The following is a 20527-nucleotide window of genomic DNA, read 5'->3' as shown; positions in this document are numbered from 1 at the left end:
ACATGTATACGCAGGTGTACATGTAGTTACTAAGTAATATGTGGGAAATAAAGAAAGGATTTACAAGGCTATTTTACACCCTCTGTGGCTCGTCCTCTCTGGGCAAGCTCTGGGCGAGTTTTACGAAGACTAAGGTAGCTACAGGAGCACGCACACCCAAACTAGCACTGTAGGCCGGCCGTGGTGCGTCTGTATGAACAGGAAGTGTAGCGCAATACATTTTTCTTTCCCATGAACTTTTATGTTCCGGTTCCGGTGTAACCGTAGGGCTGCCCTTAGTTTGCCGAAAGCAAACACACACGCGCACGCGCGCGCTCTCTCTCTCTCACACACACACACACACACACACACACACACACACACACACACACACGCACCAGAATTATGATACTCTAACCATTGCTTTACATCACCGCACGGCCCCATACAAAACCACGAACGTCGTTAAAGAACTGGACAAGAACGCCCAAAAATCTATCCCAACATAACCACCGCCCAGGCCTACAAACTGCCGCACACACTTTTTGCCCAACCCCCCGCAAATACGATCTCTTTCTCCCGCTCTTTGAGTAGTAAACCAAACGCGCCTCTTTCCCCACCACTTTTGCGGGAATATCCAGTATGAATTACGGCGGCTAATGGAGAAGTAACTTTGATCCAAAACTTTATCTAGAGCCTCTATTTCGGATCGTAATGAACTTGTTTGGAATGTTAGTAGTCCGGATGGAGAAAAATATTTTATTTAGCGCGCCTACCCTTGTCAGACAATCCACACAAAAAAAGTATTCTAAGAAAATAAAATTTTATATAAATCTTTGATGTCAACTTCCTTTTAACCGGTAAGGAATTAGTTCGTAGTTTATTTTCATCATAAAAAACATTTTTAACACTGCATTGCTAATCCGAAGTCAATTTGACTCCAAAAAATAGGAATGGTCTCTGTTTCCCCACATCTCTTAGCTATCCCAAAATGCTCTTAGATATGCTATCCCCACTCTCTCACCATTCGACAGTCACTGTGCTGAAGACCTTGGAATTATTAGTTTCTTTTTGCAGATTAGTTTACTTGAATCAAAGGAGTCATTTTAACTCCAGATTGGCGTTACACGTAAAAATATATCGGAGTCATTTCGACTCCTGATTGGTCATATAAGTAGCTTTTCTGTTATTAACTTGACTCCAGATTATTGCCTAAATGCTTATTTGATAAATTTACATAATTTTCATAGAAAGTATCAAGGCACAAAAAAAAAGCCTCTTTCTAGGATTGATTTTCTGTCCGAATTGCAGCAAAAACTTGTAGCGAATTGGGTAATTACCGATCCGTGACAACAGCGCAAAGTAATTGAAAAAATGAAAAAGTCGCTGATCAGAAGGCAGTCCAGTCAGGGTTCTAGAAAATACTGAAATTACTGCGATCCTAAGTTGAAGTTAATTCCTTCTGCGAGAAATGTTACAAGCCGATTTGTGGGCAAAATTTGTTTTTCCGTTCTTAATTCCTATTCTTTGTCATTCTTTAATGCAAATTTTATTATTAAAACATTGGCAATAACTGACTAAGTTCGAGCATTGGCAATGCAGTGTTAATCGCCATATTTTTTAATTTGTTTTTCAATAATTACAAATGAACAATAAATGCAAACACAGATTATATCTACGAGGTGATCATATTTTATCTTTCAAATTATAAATATTGCTTGATTTACATCAATTTTGAACGCTAACAGTAAATTTCTTCAATTGATTCATTGAAACACTTTAAAAGAAGTTATCCGCGGAAACAAGACTCTTGTTCAAATGAATTTAGTGGAAATCTCACAACGTGTACACAATTTATTTATGTACGAGTATATTTCCACATGAATTTATTTAGCCTTTGAAACAAGTATAAGTGTTAGCAACACGAGATAATTGGCTGTGACAAAAAAGTGGTATAAAGAGGCAATTATATTATTTCGCCCAATTAAATGTATACTTCCCATAACATATGTATATGTTTTATGCTTGTGTGGCTTGGTAATAAAAATGAAATATTGAACATACACTAAAATCATTAAATTGACGCTTTCTGTTTTGATAGAATAACAAAACAAAGCAAAAAAAATTGAAGTTATAGATAAAACTCTGCGCCATCATTAAGTTCTATTTCTTTAAATTGGATGAATATTATTTATTTTTGTTTGTTTTATTTTTTATTTATTATTTGAAAAGAGGGAATCTGGGTAAGCCATTATTACTAACTCTGTGCTGAACTAGAGGGGTTCTGAATTTAGATGACGATCCCATAATGACGTTCATGGAAAATCAGAGACAGATGGTAAAATGGACCCAACTTGGTTGTAGTTACTTTCAATATGGAGAACAGCGTTGGAATGTTTAAACAAGTTCTGTATTTAATAGCTTTTTTCTGAATAAAATAGATCTAAAACTGAATAAAAAGTACAAAATCAAATTAAGTATAAAAATTCCAATTTCCATATTGAAGATAAAGTGTGCATAATTTTTTATTTCTTTTAGATAACCAGTTTCTTCTAGATTGCGAACGTTTTAACAAAACTTTTTGTAATTAGAGAAATTTTAAATAAATAGCTTATACTTAATATTACAATTTAATTAGCATTTTTTAGTAGATGAAGATAAGTAAATGTGCGTAGAATACGTTTGTATTTTGAAATAATTTTCATTATGAGAACCTATTTCATTCACCCAAATTATGAGAATAATAGAAATAATAACATAATTGTTTTATTTTTAATTAATGTACAGGGTAAACCAGTAAGTAATGTCCATAGGCCTACTGCAAGTAGTACATCTAAAGTGGAGTTCAATGACGTATTGGCCAACTTCATATTTTCAACTGTTCTTGAGTGACGTGACTTTAATTTTTTTTTCTAAAATCATTACTTTTTTGCAATAAAAATGTTATTACTCAAAAAGTTTTAGCCCGAATTCGATTCTGATGACACGGTTAGAAAGACAGATAAATTTTCTAAAAATTGACACCATTTCGAAGCATGTTATTCTCCAAACAGCCTCAATCTTCCTCCGGATGCTGGAAAAATTTCCTCTCAAGAACAGTGGAAAATATGAAGTTGGCCAATACGTCTTTGAAGTCCACTTCAGATGTACGTACTACACACAGTAGGCCTATGGACGTTAGTTACTAGTTCACCCTGTATACATAATACGAGGGTCGTTTGAAAAGTACGTGCAAAAATAAAAACTACTTAATTTTTGGGGGTAAACCTTTTTTATTTTTCAACATAGTCTCCTTTTAGGCTTATACACTTCGTCCAACGCTGCTCTAGTTTGTTGATCCCTTCCGAATAATAGGATTTGTCCAAGTGTGAAAAATAGCCATTCGTTTCTGCAATCACCTCCTCGTTTGAATAAAATATTTTTCCCGCCAGCCATTTCTTCATATTGGGGAACAAATAGTAGTCCGAGGGAGCCAAGTCTGGAGAATAGGGGGGGGGGATGTGAAACGAGTTGGAACCCTATTTCCATTAATTTTGCGACCACAACTGCTGAGGTGTGAGCTGGTGTGTTGTCGTGATGGAAAAGGACTTTTTTGTGGGCCAATTGTGGGCGTTTTTCTTGCAGCTCGGTTTTCAAACGGTCCAATAACGATGAATAATATGCACCTGTAATAGTTTTACCCTTTTCCAGATAGTCGATGAGGATTATTTCTTGTGAATCCCAAAAGACAGTCGCCATAATCTTTCCGGCCAACCGGTAACCAACAAATCATATTTACACAAAGCATGGACAGCAGTCCATCTGCTTGACCAATTCGAATTCTATTTAAAAATTTACAATTTATAATAGCAGCCAGAACTTATCGCATAATTTCAGTTTTATTCTATTATTCATATATTCTAACTAATAGCTTCTAAGTGTTATATTATTGTATGAGAAAACTTCTGTTCTCGTATTTCCAAGCTCTAATATGGTAATTATATAATTTACCCCAGTCGCGACCATTTAAATATTCAATACACTCTGATTCAGTTAACGTTTTCTTTCCTATCCATCTTTCTCTGAAAGCAGATAATGCAGGATACGAGATACTTATGTAATCAATAACAGACTGGTTACACATAGAACACAAATGTACCAATTTCATCACTGGCAACATTAAAATTCAGATTCAACGACTGCCCTCTTAATTTGAAAATAACTTTAATAAAATTTATTTTAAATTTATTAGAAAAATAATTGTTCTGCTCTACTTTTTTTACTTTTATATATAATGCGAGATATGTAGAGTTTTGGGTCTTCGAAATTAAGTCATTTCTAAATTCAGTTTTAATATTTTCAAATAAACCATCAAAACTTTATTTATTTCTGTTAATCAAGTAATTACTGTTTCCCCAATCATATTTCTGGCAAGTAATTTTAAATTCTTTATACCAAAAACAGTTCCTTATAATAATTTCCTCTGCCAGGATCTTTGGCAATCTGTTATTGGGGAGTAACTGGACACTGTTATTGGGGAAAATAATGAGGCCACTATAGCCGAGCGATTAGAGACATCAGCCCGCAGAATTAAGATGTATTATGTGATCTGGGTTCAATTCCCCGGCGTGGGCCTTGCATTTTATTTAATGGTTTAGATTAGAATTTTATAGTAAATTATGTTTGCAAGTTGCGTCCCATACGCGGCATTAATTTGGTAAATGGACGTTAATATACATGGGTATCTACAGTATTCAATTACTCGTACATAGCAATCTTTTGAAAATATCCAGCATAAGATACTTTCTATTCACGTTGTTAAAACTTCAGCAATATTTAAATTGTTAATCTATCTGCAAAGTATTTATTAACATTGAAAATAGTATAATTAGATGATAATACTATGATGTACTTAGCTTCTATTTTCAGAGCGTGTTTAATATTAAAGAGTTTTAGGTAGTTGGTACTTCGTGTCAAGGAGTAAAATGGTTTCCGAAGGTAGAGTTCGGAAATTGCTTGGTAAGGTAGAAACACATTAGCATCTTCCACTCCTAAGTAAATACCCTGGGTGAGTTAAGATTGAATTCCATCTTCTCTACAAAAAAAAAAGTCTGATCAGAATAACTAGTTTACAGAAGATGAGTTTTGATTAATCAATGTTTTATTGATTGTGCATAATGTTGAGCATAATTCAAATTGTCTGAAACTTCTACTAAATCTTTATCGTTTATTAATAAGTTTTTAATCTTTTAATATTACCATATTAATCTTGTGTAATCAAATTCTCGTAATCATAAAATTTTCTTAAATTTCTGTTCATTTAATCATTACAATTTGCCCCATTTTTTTAAAGGCAATTTTTATTTTTTATTTAAATTTTAGAGTAATCTTATTTCCACAGAATCCTCTATTATTTTTTTAATAACTTTTTTCTTCCAGTAAAACTCTTTTTTCAACAGAATTTTTGATTTAAATTGCTATTAATATCAACATTATTTGCTGCTGGATACACGTATTAAAATGAAATTAAGTCCTGCCACTATATTTACCAATACAATTCCTTTTAAAAATTTGATAAAAAATTGATTTTTGAGGCGGTGGTTTAAGAATTTTAAGAGCTGGAAAAAGATAGAATGGAATATTACCGATTTCCAATGTTCGAAGACCCATTTTGAGGATGATTGTTCCAACCAAACTCGCGTAATTGCGAAGAACATGAAATTGCAGTATGTTAAAACCTTGAACTTCCCCAAATTAATTTACTAATACATTAATTAATGTAAATTAATAATTAATAAATAATTAATAAATGTATTACTGCATAATATTATTTTGTAAATTGCAGAATTAGACCAATCAGGTCAAATTTAAATTAGAAAAATAGACAGTTTTCCCATCTTTGCCAAGCGATCATGTCCCGCATTTCGCCAGTAAAATTTAAAAAAAAATCATCTCTGAACTTTGAATTTGAATTTGAAAAAGTTTATTTACAATTTAAAATAGGTATACAAAAGGAGGTTTCAAGCTGCAGTGCCTATATACACTCCACAAACCTTAATATTTACATTGGTAGATTTGTCAAACTTAATACTGAGGCAAAAAAAAAAACCCAAAAAAAACTTTCTACATTTAGTTAATTAAAAGCAAAATATGCTTTAGCCTTTTATGTTTATATTTTTTATAACTAAGGGAACTTAAGTTATAGTCTACAATACTTCGTATATGAGGGTAGGAATTAGGTACACAGGAAGTTACAAGTTTTTCCGCAGCGCTTTAGATAAATGTAGACACGCTACATGTATGTAATCTATGGATTTCCACCGGGGATATGATCTCTGAACTTTAAATCTGTCCGAGCTTTGATATTTTAAGATCTTTTTAATTTAATACTTTCTACGAATATTTTGTTCATACCACAGTTTTATCTAGACAAAGACAAAAAAAGATAAAAAAAGACAACCTGTAACTCTCGAACAAACAATATATGCGATGACCACCATTGGACTAGAACAAGTTGGTTGTTATTATCTGCTTAAAAACCCACTCGGCCCAGATCTGCGCCTCAGCTTTGGCAAGAATCCTTTTGCTAGATATTGACCTGTGGAATTTATTACGCTATCAAGTATCAGATTTTGCTGAGAAGCATGGTCTTAAAGAGTGATTTTATCACATGCCCTTGAATAACAGAAAAACCAGTTGAAGGCACTTCACAATAACACTTTTTGAGAGCTGTTTTACTTCTGAAAAGTGATTATATACAATTGCGTACAGCCATTTTTAAAAATAACCCCCCTTTTCTCCTATCACATCAGGTTTTTTTACAAATCGAGAATGAAAAATTCAATGTTAATTGCAAAAAATACACATTTCTTTTCAAATGTTGATACAGTTGTAACGAAGTTGACCTGGGCAGAGAAGAAAGGCCTAGATTGTTCTAGGGGTTGAGCGACCAAAGTCGGTAACAGGCCACCACTGTGTGAACAAAAGGGCGGTCTCTACCTGAGGAGAAAAGAAAGGCCTAGATTGTTCTAGGGGTTAAGCGACCAAAGCCGGTAACAGGCCACCACTGTGTAGACAAAAGGGCCGGTCTCTACCTGAACTAGAAAGGAAAGAGGCTAGATTGTTGTATGAGTTCAGTGACCGTAGCCTGTAACGTATCACCGCTGTGTAAAAGCCAGCTAAGAGAAAGGCCTCAGTTGGGGTGGTGGCATATGTGTTTTCCCAGCCAGTGATTGACAGGTGAGAGTGAGACAGACGGAGTTAGAGAGAGACAGAGAATTGGAGGAGGCGGCCCTAGTGGTGAATGTGGCAGTATGTGTTTTCCAGCCAATGAGCGGCAGGTGGGAGCAAGACAGGCGGAGTTGGAGTGTGTCAGAAGGTTGGAGGAGGGCGGCCCCAATTGGGGTGGTGGCAGTATGTGTTTTCCTCAGCCAGTGACCGGCCGGTAGGCGTGACACAGACGGAGTGGGGCAGTTGCAGTTAAAAGGAGGCAGACACAGATGGAGTTGTTAATCAGTTTTAAAGAGTTATTAGAGTTTAGAGTTATCAGTCAAGTTTATGAGTTAGTTTTGAGAGAGTCAGTGTTGCGGAGTGCTTCAAAGTTAGCTAGTCAGGCGGTTAGTCAGTTAGTGAGTAGAGCTTTGTTTGTGTAGCAGAGACTAGTGCAATTCGGTGCAGTGCGGACCAGTGGTCAGTCGGGGAACAGTTTTGTGGCGTTACGTAGTGAGTAAGTAACAGTAAACTGTTGCGACTGTTGTAAATGGTGACTGTAATGAATAGCGTTAGTTGCTAGTAAATGTTAATGTGAGTAAAGGTAATGTGTTAATAAATCAGGTTATTACTTACAAATTTAGCGAGTTTTATTATTTAATCAAACCCACATATTTAACGTAACTAGTGGCAGGCATTAGTTGTGTAAGTAAAGTTTTCTTAGTAAAAGGACAAGAAAAACTTTACACAGTTTTGATTAAAATGCTTGTTGTATTACTTGGAACTGCGCAATGTTGATTCACTAGAATGTTATTTAATCAATAATAACGTTTTCGTTTGCCTTCCAGTGATCTTTTCTTGGAAATTCTCTTATGACCTGCTGCAGAGTCTTCTCTTTGAAGCGTCCAGCAGTAATCCGCTATCATTGATATACTCCATCGTCCTTGGTACCGTCGTTCCATCTCCCGGATGTCCTGATGGAAGCGTTCGCCTTGTTCCTCGCTCACCGCCACCAGATTCTCAGGAAATACATCCAAATGCGAAAATAGAAAGTGCACCTTAAGACTCATATTGCATCCGAGAATTCTGAATTTCTCAAGCATTGTGGCTACTAATTTTGCTTAGTAAGGATCTTTAGTGTTTCCTAAAAACTTCTTGGTTACATCTATAAAAGCTTGCCAGGCTCCTTAGGTCAACTTCGTTACAATATTAAAATAAAAGATAGTGTGAAGTATGCAATAACGCTACTAAGACTAAAAAATTAAGACTGACTAAAAAAAAAATGGTATGTGATACAAGTAAACGGGTATCATACTTGGTATCAGGTCATGCATATTACTTCAAAATGACTCAAAAACTCAAAACAGCAAAATCACTGTAGACCTGTGTAATTATCCACTGGTAGTTGAAACCGTAAGAGAGGTTAAATTCACAATTGTTAGGTCTAGAAACTAAATTGTACAATAACTATCTGGTAATAAAACATTTATAATTCATAACTTTGTTAATTAGATAAACTTACTGAATGATGCAAAATTATTAATGGCATTAATTAAGATCTGTAACCATTAGCAATTAGTAATTACTAACTTATAACGAACTCCCAACAATTTCTGCATGAACAAATTTATTTGAAAATTAATACAGGAAAAAATTACTTTTAAATTCAATTTAGCCAATTTATTTTTCTCTTGCGGGAGAAAAAGATTGAACGTGAGAAAGTGCGAGAGAAAAAGATTGGACGAGAGAAAGTGAGAGAGAAAAAGATTGGACGAGAGAAAGTGAGAGAGAAAAACAAACGAAAAGCAGTTCGTTCTAAGCTAAAAGCTGTTTGAATTTTTTTGTAATTAGAAAAGGAATAAATGAGTCAATAATATGCATGGCTTCCTCTAAAGAAATTTAAGCAACAAAAGTTTTACTTATTTTGTACCAATCCATTTTCAGCATTTAATGTAACCTTCCTCACTTAGTCAGCAAGTACAGGGTGAGATGGTAACTAAAGTGAAGTCGAAATCTCTACACCAAACTACTCAATCTATCTCTGATAATGTATAAAAGTCCGAAATTGGTTAGAAATATAATAAACATGCGTACTACGGCAGATATAATCAATGTTATTTAAATATCTGTTTCACTGTTCACGTTCAAGGTAATGATTTCTATTTTTCCACTATGGTAGATTGTAGGGTTGGCTAGACTGGACTGGACGATTACTTGGAAGTATTTTAGAATAGCCACTTAGTTAGGTGCCACGATAGTCAAGCGGTTGGAGGAGAGACCTGCAAAGCTAATATGAATTGTGGGTACTGGTTTCGATTCCTGGTCTTGTAGACCTTGGATTTTATTTAATGGTTAATATGAGCACTTTGTAGTGAAGAATGTTTACTAATTGTCACCGTCCGCAAAGCCTGCCTGAAAAAATAGGCTTTACTTTACTTTTAAGGCCCAGTCCTATATCTAGTGTACACTGCTGCACCAACATACCTTAATCACAACTTATGCAATACCGCAATATTGTCCTCAAATTCCAACCCTTCTGAAGCCTCCTCATATGTCCAACAACACCTTGAACTCATTTCCTCTTGGTGCCAAAAATGTAGAATTAAACTAAACGAACACAAATGCCAACAGTTTACATTCACCTTATTTACATTCACAAACTTGCCCCCCACTACTCATACACAATAAAGAAATACCGACCTCCACACAAGTACGGCTACCTAGGACTGTATTTAGGCAGTCGACTTACATGGAACCAACACTGAAAAGGCTGAAAAGGCAAGAACTAAATAGACGATACGGACAATTACGAAGACTGCTAGGGCGGAGATCAGCCATGAATGTTACAGAATAAGTTACCTCTATACAAGACACTACTAAGACCCATCTGGTCCTACGGAGCTGAGCTGTGGGGCTCAGCGAAACCATCCAACATCCAAAGAATCTAATCCTTTCAATCTAAAGTCCTTCGGCATATCGACAACACTCGTTATTATGTATCCAATTTAACCCTCCATTCAGGCCTCAGTATCCCCTTTGTCAATGACCTAATTTTAACATTCTCGGCTTCCTTAATTTCCATAATAGCCTAACCATACATCCTAATTCCACAGCACAAGCCTTATCCACAACAGCCCATCCCGACAGTCCTCCACAACGCCTTTGTCCTCGCAACCTTTTACCAATTTCCTAAACTTCCTGCCAACCGCTAGAAAGTTCCAGCGCTGAATGGCCCCTCTCAGCATGCCTTACCAATTTTGGCGCTGGATCCACCAGGAATCAGCAACCAATCTGTGCTTAACTTGATAAAGACCACATTTACATGATGTATATATGTACAGGTTGTAAATAAATAAATAAAAAAAAAAATAAAATAAACTTTAAATTTAGTTTCACACGAACGGAATTTATTTACCAGTTAAGCGCGTTCGACGTGTATACACGTCAAACCAAATCTCTATTACAGTGCGTTCGACGTGTATACTCGTTGTGAAAAATATAAAATTGCCATTAACCATAAAAACTCGAAATTTTAATAAAATACGATAAGAATATTATTTGGTGGTATGTATCCTTTATCTTACCAACGGAAATGCCAAGTATTTTATACGGAGAGGGTGGAGAGAGCCGGCCAAATGATAAGTGGTTGGTACATGTTTGGTCCTCGCATTAGAGATTGGGAATTACGCACACAAATAGACGCTCTCAACCCTTGTGCAATGCCCTTTTTTACCTTAGATAGAGGTTCAGACCTCAGTACGAGCATTTGGCACACAATTCAAAGCTCTTTCCTACCTTGTAAAAGTTCTTGCGTCTATTAAAACTGTCCGGTAGGACAGTTGTATAAGGGTTGATCGTCAAAAAGTGCAGGAAAAAGCGTAACGTTGAAAAACACCCAACTTTGACAATTTTTTTCTCTTTTTCTACAAAAGATAAAATTCCCAAATTTTCTTTAAAATAAAGGGCAAACCCTCCTTTATAACTGTAATTTTTTTTGCAACATAGTTAACTAGGCAATGCTTACGTGAAGCAGTGCAAGATTTTGATAGAGCACAGAATGCTCTGGTAATCTCAAGCCCTAGAAATTGCAGAAAAAGTGCTTGCAGTGACTATTACGACGTTGTAAACTTTTGGTTGTTTTTGCCCTGCGTTCGACGAGTATGCACGTCATTGTCTGATTTTAATGCCGTACACTGTAGGGGGTGTTTTTAAAAAGTAAATTCCATGTTTAACTGGTTAAGAAATAGAAAGGGAACTCTTTGAAAAATAGCCATTTATTAGCCATATAAAATACAGAACGGGATAATTATAACTGCTAAGCAACTTTACAACGTAACAGCATAGTTGACCAAAGTTATAGGGTCACCACTTGCACGCTTTTTCTATATCTGTTAATTCTGTCGGATTTGTTTCTACTTTTTCTGACTGAAAAACTAGAGATGAAAGCCGAAGTTTCCAAATACTCGAAAGTACGTTAACCAACGCACACATGTTTTAGCTATTAATGGTTATTAGTAATGGACATAACTCAATGATTGCCAAGTTGAAGGTGAAAGAAATGTTGAGAAGCAGAAAAGGAAACCAAATCCGGCCGGAACGAGCTCTCCTAGATTACTGTAAGTGACTGTAAACTGTGGCATTGTAGTGGTAGCTTTAGAAGTTGTACTTTCTTCATTACGTCACCCTTACTCCCACGTCACACACTCACTTACACGCAGTCTCACCCTCGCTTTACCAAAAACTTGTTTGATACGTGAAAACTAACTTTTTCAAACCATTGTTAATACTCTCCACTCAAACAGTTACAAGCTCCTAGTGTTGATCGGCACAGTTTACTTCAGTAGTAAAGAGGGTGGTCTTAGGCGTTGCCAATCCGAGCGTCCAATGTTATTTAGGAGTTTGAACTGACCCTTGGGTGATGTCTCCACTTTGCCTCCAATAAACTCTTCTCTTTCACCAAACTCCCTTTACCAATGAAAAGAGTGGTTTTTGGTTTTGTGTTAACTATTAAACATTTGGAGTGCTGAGTGTTAACTATGAACTTGTAAGATTAACTCTTAAGGATTTTGTTTTACGCTTGCGGGATGAATAGAAGAGGATTAATGCGAGGGATTTGCAGTGATTGGTGGAAACTCAAAACCGAACTTTTCCTAACAAAACCATTGGATTAAACCTCAAAACTGTCCAGCTGTATTGGGCCATAGTAAAGATATGACCTGATATAATGGGTTTATAGACCCATTTTTGAATTCACTTTTTGGTTTTCTTTATATTCTGAATGTGAATTAATTTCTAATGAGCATTGAAACAATTCAACAATACCTCATCATGCATTCACTCTTACTGTCTGAAAATAAATCTTAAGACCGCTAACATTTAAGGCGACGAGAACCATTTCCGAAATATTCCGGGAAGGATTATTTCTGACAGTTGTTAAAGCATAGTATTTTGGAGTAAAAGTATTGAATTCGGGGGAGGTTGTAAAGGTTATCCTAACCCAGAAGTTTTTTTTAAAAAACTTGTGTTATAAACCAATGATTTGTTGAGTAAGTTCAGTTTGTGGCGCAAAGGTTTCCTTGTCAGACGTTTGCGAATGAAGAACCCAAGGGGCTGGACAACACGTGCTCTGCAAGTGAAGAAATTTCCTGTTGGTATAATGGGACTCACTTTTCCCGCCGGAATATTTTCTGTTATCATTTCTATTAATATTTTCATTTCCTATCTCTTATACCATGTTTTTATAGATAGAAGGTGGGACTGAATATTTAGTTTAGGGGATAACATCTTTTTATCATTGGAGAGGATGGAATTACTATTGGCATTGGCGGATATAATAGTTTTGAGATAGCAGTAAGAACGTGTTATACTCGTCTAACAAGAGATCTTATTCTTCTAAAGTCACAAAATCTTGGTCACCTGTGTTTTTAATTATTTGCTGTCAGTTGGTAGAACTGCTAATCTATTATTTTCTTCTCCTTAAGTTCTTGTTGCCCTATTTCTGGCCAAGAGACAACATTGCCTACCGGCGGCTTTAACGTGCTTTAAATAATAAAATTTGAAATTTAGCAAAAAGTAAAACCTTGGATTAAAGGCAAAATGTAATGTCATTTCAGCGAAAAGACAATTTCAGATTCGACGGCCACGACTTTGCTATTTGCAAAATTTAAAGATCATTAATAGTGATGTAAGATATTGTCGAAAGATGATTTAAAAAAAAAAATATTTAAATGGAGACTGTGGCTGGAATTCAGTTGTCAATTACTGTAAGATTGCTACAAAACGTATTAAAACTTTAGTAGCTAAAATTCTTTTGGTTCATTATCTAAATTATACTATTTTTTTTTTTTTTTATGATTTAAGGCGCGTCAACATCTAGGGTTATTGGCGCCCGGAGCATTTTTCAGTGCACTGCCGGCCTCCGGACAGTATTCTCTCGTCACAGACAACACTGTCCATCACCGGACAGTGAGCTGTAAGAAGCTCCTAGGAAGAGAAAATCTAAGGGTCAGTAGCTGGATTCGAACCCGGGACCTCCGCGTGGGAGTGCAGTACGCTAACCGCATAGGTAATCCCTTCCCTTTAAATTATACTATTATGAGGCACATCGTCGAGACTTTTAAAGTGCAAATCTGAACAAAATTTCGATTCGAATGACACTTCATTCATGAAAATCGGTTCACGTTTCGATAATTTGAAACGATTGCTATACTACCTCTTAACAAGTGTAAGAGCTGGTCGCCGCTTTATTGTTACGTAGGGGAGCCTTATCCCTATCATCCTACCAAATTTTATCAAAATCGGGCCAAGATTTATAGAGTAATTAGTAATAATAATTTTGGAGGGGGCCTTACATAAAGGGGGCTTACTCCTCTCCCATTCGATGTACAGCGTGGAGACCCCCAAAAGGCACATCTACATAAAATTCCGAATCGAATGACACCTCATTCATGAAAATCGGTCCACGCGTTTAGGCGCTACGTTGTTTACAATAAAGGTAACAAGAAGAAGAAGAAGAAGAACAAGAACAAGAAGAACAAGAAGAACAAGAAGAACAAGAACAAGAACAAGAACAATTTTTGAAAATGCCGTTTTTGCTCATTTTCAGCATCTTTTTTCTCAAAATCTATCAAATCTAGGTTGTTGCAAAAAAATTACAGTTATAAAGGAGGATTTGCCCTACATTATAAAGAAAATTTGGGAATTTTATCTTTTATAGAAAAAGAGAAAAAAATTGTCAAAGTTGGGTGTTTTTTAACGTTACGCTTTTTCGTGCAGTTTTTGATGGTCAACCCTTATACAACTGTCCTACCGGACAGTTTTAATTATTTATTTTAGTTGTTTATTTCTTATTTATTAATTTATTTAGTTTATTTTCTTTTTTACATAAGCACACAAATCAATTTATTTTTCTTTTGCTTATTTCGAGTATCTTTCTTTTATTACGAATAGTTTGTATTAATTTTTGTTTAAATTGTTTATTTCTTTATTGAAGTGTTTTTGTACTTTATCAGTATTGGATCAAATCTACTTAATCTATGTAATGTATGAGATGACCGACTCCCCCGATGGTCGGTGACCGACCGGGAGACAAGGCTTTAATGAAATAAAGACTTAAAAAAAGTAAAGTAATCGCCAATTTTTTCAGGAGTGGCTTAACGTCCAACTACCAATTATAGGTGTCGCGGATGGAGGCGACTAGCAAACATACTTTACTGTAAATTTCTTTTATTAACCATTAAATAAAATCCAAGGCCTAAGACCGGGAATCGAACCCAGTACAACAATGCATATTAGCTTTGTAGGTCTCACCTCTAACCGCTCGGCTACCATGGCGCCTAAAATAAAGACTATTATTATTATTAAGAGTGATGTACTTAATCAATGTTTTCATCTTTAGGAAAAATCGATAAAATAAATAATGTCCTGACAAATAGACTTTTAATTATAGAACAGTCAATTTAAAGCTGTTAAACGTTTGGACATATTGCTAAAGCTAATCTATATTATTTATGAGAGCGTTTTTTCTGTGGGTGAGTGTGTAGGTGAGAATAAAAGGATTGGAAAAGCGGTCCAATCTCGCTGAACCCCATTTTCTGCTGAAAAATTGAAAAATAAAATCAGTGCCTCTTTTAATTTGGTTTTGATTACTCTCATTTGATTGGAAACGATGTGGATATAACGAGTGCTCCCCTATTGGACATTGTTAATACAGTTAACATGTTCCTTCCTTTTCAATTTTTCATATTATTCAAACAGAGTATGGTCCAGTCGGATAACATCATTCCACAACAATTCCATTTCCTGCTATTACCTACCCTCTTGCTACAAGATCCCCGACTAATTCAGGCACTGGCATCTTATCACAGTAAATATATTGCCTAGCAATTTCCAGACAGCCTAACTTATATTCAAATTAACTGCGCTGGCTTTTGTTTTTGTTTTATTATTATTTTTTTCTTGCTTTATCATAAATTTTCTAATTACCTCTTCAACCAAGTTGAGCACTGTTGAACGGAGGACCATAGTTTCATTGGGGAAATGGAAAACTTAAAACTTTATTCGTTAGAGTAAAAGTTTAGAGGAAAGGTAGGCTACATATCCATCATGGCGTTAAAACGTTATTTTCTTACGTAATAATGGAAGAAACTTTTGTAATTCACAACAAAATTGGATTGGTAATCCTGTCTTGTTGAAAATTAGATACAAAGTACTTATAAAATGGCGACGTTTTCTACCATCCTTTAAAAAAAAAATAAAAATAAATGTAATAAAAAATTCATCTCGTATTTTAAGAAATACTTAAAACCTTTTTTCAATCATTTTATTCATTCCCTTTCTGGTGATTAGAAGTAGAATTATGATTGCGACAAAATTGTGAAATCTGGGACGGAGATTAGGGCAGATCTGACGAGATGTGCAAGGCAATTACTAAATTAAAAAGAAATTAACAAATTCCCTGGCTGTGTCAGCCACTCACAGAATTCTTTATCAAGCGTGGTGGTTTAATAGTTTGATGAACTGATGTAGTTTGGTAGAAGACGCAATCACCTGCGTTAAAAAGCTTGATTAAATCTTTAGCGGATGTATTTATATTAACACATTGCCGATCACTCGTGGAAATCTCTGCGTTTTGTAAAATGTCAGTGCACAACCGATCGGGAAAATCTCTCCGTTTGACAATGCAATGCAATGGAGTACTGAATACATGGCTTTAAGTAAATTAAGTACTTATATACAATATTTTGATGCCCACTTCTCTTCGTTGATCGCTATACGAGGGTCGTTTGAAAAGTCCGTGCAAAAATAAAAACTACTTAATTTTTTGGAGTAAACCTTTTTTATTTTTTAACATAGTCTCCTTTTAGGCTTATACACTTCGTCCAACGCTGCTCTAGTTTGTTGATCCCTTCCGAATAATAGGATTTGTCCAAGTGTGAAAAATAGCCATTCGTTTCTGCAATCACCTCCTCGTTTGAATAAAATCTTTTTCCCGCCAGCCATTTCTTCATATTGGGGAAGAAATAGTAGTCCGAGGGAGCCAAGTCTGGAGAATAGGGGGATGTGAAACGAGTTGGAACCCTATTTCCATTAATTTTGCGGCCACAACTGCTGAGGTGTGAGCTGGTGCGTTGTCGTGATGGAAAAGGACTTTTTTGTGGGCCAATCGTGGGCGTTTTTCTTGCAGCTCGGTTTTCAAACGGTCCAATAACGATGAATAATATGCACCTGTAATAGTTTTACCCTTTTCCAGATAGTCGATGAGGATTATTCCTTGCGAATCCCAAAAGACAGTCGCCATAATCTTTCCGGCCGAAGGAACGGTCTTCGCCTTTTTTGGCGCAGATTCCCCCTTGGTAACCCATTGTTTAGATTGTTCTTTGGTCTCAGGAGTGTAGTGATGTATCCATGTTTCATCCACAGTGACGAAACGACGCTTAAAGTCCTGCGGATTCTTCTGGAACAGCTGCAAACCGTCCTTGCAACACTTCACACGATTTCGTTTTTGGTCTAGCGTGAGCAATCGCGACACCCATCTTGCGGATAGCTTTGTCATGTCCAAATGTTGATGCAAAATATTATGTACCCGTTCATTCGAGATGAATGGCTTTTCAAACGACCCTCGTATATTATCACTATATTTTTTAAATAATAGAGAGTAAAAGATTTAGGAGATGAGAAAGAAAGAGATATTGCTAAAAATAATGCTGATAAACGGCATTGACATGCGATGAAAAGTGGCCTTGTGGCGTTTTATAGCGACTGAATTACGGAGAAGAAAATATAAATCTCCAACATGTTCAACATTAGAGCATGGTGAATGTCATCATTTACCGGTGTAAGTCAGAAATAAGGGTATTTAGCAAATATTTCGGACATACACCAAGCGACTATGTGAATGTTGACATTCACCGGTGAAAGTCGACATTCTCCAGATTTCGGTGTTTCACTATAACATATATATTTCCAACTGATTTCGGATTTTCATCCATTAACAGAGTTCGAATAAGCAGTTTCGTATAGAGGAATTCGATTTCAAAACTTCTGCTAAAGAATGGAAAGCCAAAATTGGTTAGATATGTTAAACTTACGTCTGATTAAACACGGTGCCAATACATTTATATCCACAATCTCCCATTTTTAAATCTACAGCAAGGAGTTCCGATTAATCTTCCGAATTTGGGAAAAAGTTTGTTAATTATTATGCGTTTACATTTTGACGAACAACATAAACGTATATATAAGTAATAAACTATGATTCATTAACGGCGGTTGGATATCGTTCAAAATTCTAATCATTAAGCTTCAAAAAAGAGCTCTTAATTGAGATTTAAATAACTCAATCGTATTTATCAAAAAGCCCTCTATAATAATATATTTTTACAGTTCACTAATTATGAAATAATCAAATTAAATTCTATATTATACTTAAAGAGAATAAAGACCATAGATAAGGGTTTACAGTTTCAATTTAGACTGGGTAGAAGAGAAGAGACAGTTTGTATTGACGCAGTCTCAAATGTGGCTCTTATCCAAAGAGGTAAGAGTTTGTTTAATATTCAGCTCAGGCAGGTGATGTGCTTTGCCTTTAGTATGGCCGTGGAAGAGCCCGGCCACTTTACCGATACGGCCCATTGATTGCCCGTTTCATTACTGTCTTACCGGACTACGGACCCATCCTCCTGCTTTATACTTAACTGTACTTATAAATTTAAGGTACATTAGTTCTTTATCCAAAAATAATTATTGCATTTTACTTTATTTTTGTGCTCTAGAATTTAAATAATTGTTACTTTCATCATGTTCTCCACTTTATATTTTAATAATAAATATCTCTTTACGTTTAACAAGTGTAGATTGTACCATCATTTCACTGGAATCCTTGAATACCAATATTATGTTTTCGAACCTCAGATTGAATTACATTATTAGCATCACTAAGGAGGGGATCTTTAGCAGACATACATCCTCCCTTAGAGCTACGAAAAAATCAAGGTCAAACTCGCCTTCCGTGAGCAAGATAGTCTAAGCTACTTCTGCATTCTTCTGTTGTTCCTAAAGCCCGGAGTCCATTAGTGCACTGAAAAATTACTTCTAATGTTGATGCCCTTAAAAATTAAAAAATAAATAACCCCCACACTAGACTTAAAATAATAGAACAAACAGACGTTATCGACAATTTAAAAGAATCTTAGACCATAGATTAAAACTCTCTCTGGACAACAAAAGACTGATTGATACTACTACAGTACAATCTCGATTAACCGGAGATTAACCGGGCTGACCTCCGGCTATACCCACCCCGGAAAACTGAAATCCCGGTTAGACCGAATACACAGTATTACATAGTACATTTTTACATTTATCACCAGTTTTCTTAACGGATTCCATTGGGTAAGTGAAATAAAAATTCGACCGAAAGGGCAAAACGAAAGATGTTTTCTGTAGGACGAACTGATTAACACTGAAGACTAGCTTGAGATTAGGCTGCTCTCTGGAAAGATTAAAATAATGCCGAGAATTAAAAATATTACATATAACCGAGAAGTTGAAAATCAACCATTTACGAGACACGTAAATCCCATGGTCTTTTGTAAGATCTTTTGCAAGATCAAGAAATTCAGTACTAATTGCCAATTTACCATATTTTGGATTTTTACATACTACATACATACATAATGACCCTTAAAGAAAATCAGGTATAAAAGAGTTGCTGCCACGCCTACAATTATGTTACATCGGAAGACAAAAAAATTTTCCTGTCGCCACCGAAAATTAACTTTTGTTTCGGCGCCGATCCAGGTGTTCTTATGATGACTCAACATGATACCGGTTAAACTGAATCCCGGTTAACCGAGGGGCCGGTTAATCGAGATTGTACTGTATTTGGAAACCCATCTGGGCTTATGGAATAGAGCTGTGGGATTCAACCAAACGTTCCAATCTCCAAAGGATTCAATCGCTACAATCTAAAATACTTCGAACTATTGTAAACGCTCCAACCTGGACTATACACACTGACCTTAACATTCTTTTTGTCACCCAAGATGCTAAAACACGATACAGAAAACTCCACTTCAGTCTGCAATCTCATAGAAATCCTCTAGCTCCAAAATCTTTCTTCTAGAACTCTTCCTGATAACCCGGACAAGACGCCTTAAGAGGCAGAGGCCTCGTGTGATCTCCTCTCAAGTGAAGAGAGTGACTAACAGTCTAATGTTTTGGAGTGTTACCACAGGGTAACTTCTCCACTCGTTATCTTATCAATTGTTACTCTGTTATCATTGCTAACTCGCTGATTGTAGCAAAAATAAACGCAAAAAAATAAATAAATATAAACATTATTTGCTTCGAAAGTGAACATTTGCTTAAATTATAGATAGTAAAAAAAATTTTTAGGAAAAAGGAAAGAAATAAAATAATGAAGAAAAATTAAATAGAAAAAAATGTATTTGAAGAAAGCAGTGGAATGAAAAATAGGCACAAAAAGAGGCGAAAAAAAATCATTTGAAAGTGGTGGAAAAACAGGCTCCTAATGAGGACGAAAAGAAACAGGAAGCGAGGAGGCAAAAAGAAGGCAATACGAGTAATGAGAATATTTTTAGCAAAAAGGATGTCAGCCGGAGAGTTTATTGGCAACTTTCTTGTAAAATTTCTGACAAATTATTTTATTATTAACTGAAATTACTTTTTAATATTTTTTCTTTAAAGAAAAGATTCTTCATCATCCTCTTCTTCTTCCTCTTCTTCTTTTCGTAACTTTCGAGGTGAATCACTAAGAGTTGGTTTTTATATAAAAATAAATTTTCGTTCATGACAAGAATATTTAAGCTAGAGCTAAATTAGGATAAGGAGATTCTAC

The 20527-nt window shown here is 35.6% G+C and overlaps 2 long non-coding RNA genes across 5 annotated transcripts in view; one reads left to right on the top strand and one right to left on the bottom strand.

Moving 5' to 3' along the window:
* The window catches only part of LOC141451050 (uncharacterized), a 125246-nt gene extending 105312 nt beyond the window's left edge, over positions 1 to 19934 (bottom strand). Inside the window, exons 1-2 of one of the 2 annotated variants that reach the window (XR_012456508.1) lie at positions 19688 to 19934; positions 6419 to 6556 (exon numbers count right to left, since the gene is read on the bottom strand). This is a non-coding gene — a long non-coding RNA (uncharacterized lncRNA). The remainder of the gene's footprint in view (positions 1 to 6418; positions 6557 to 19687) is intronic. The other variant, XR_012456507.1, reaches the window with a different exon arrangement.
* The window catches only part of LOC141451049 (uncharacterized), a 1078357-nt gene that overhangs the window by 766386 nt on the left and 291444 nt on the right, over positions 1 to 20527 (top strand). The gene's annotated exons all lie outside the window — the stretch shown is intronic.

The sequence above is a fragment of the Rhodnius prolixus genome, unplaced genomic scaffold, assembly GCF_049639745.1.
Source record: "Rhodnius prolixus isolate KJV_2025 unplaced genomic scaffold, Rpr scaffold_8, whole genome shotgun sequence".
In the NCBI taxonomy this organism is placed as follows: domain Eukaryota; kingdom Metazoa; phylum Arthropoda; class Insecta; order Hemiptera; family Reduviidae; genus Rhodnius; species Rhodnius prolixus.
This window is presented reverse-complemented; position numbering and strand designations above follow the sequence as displayed.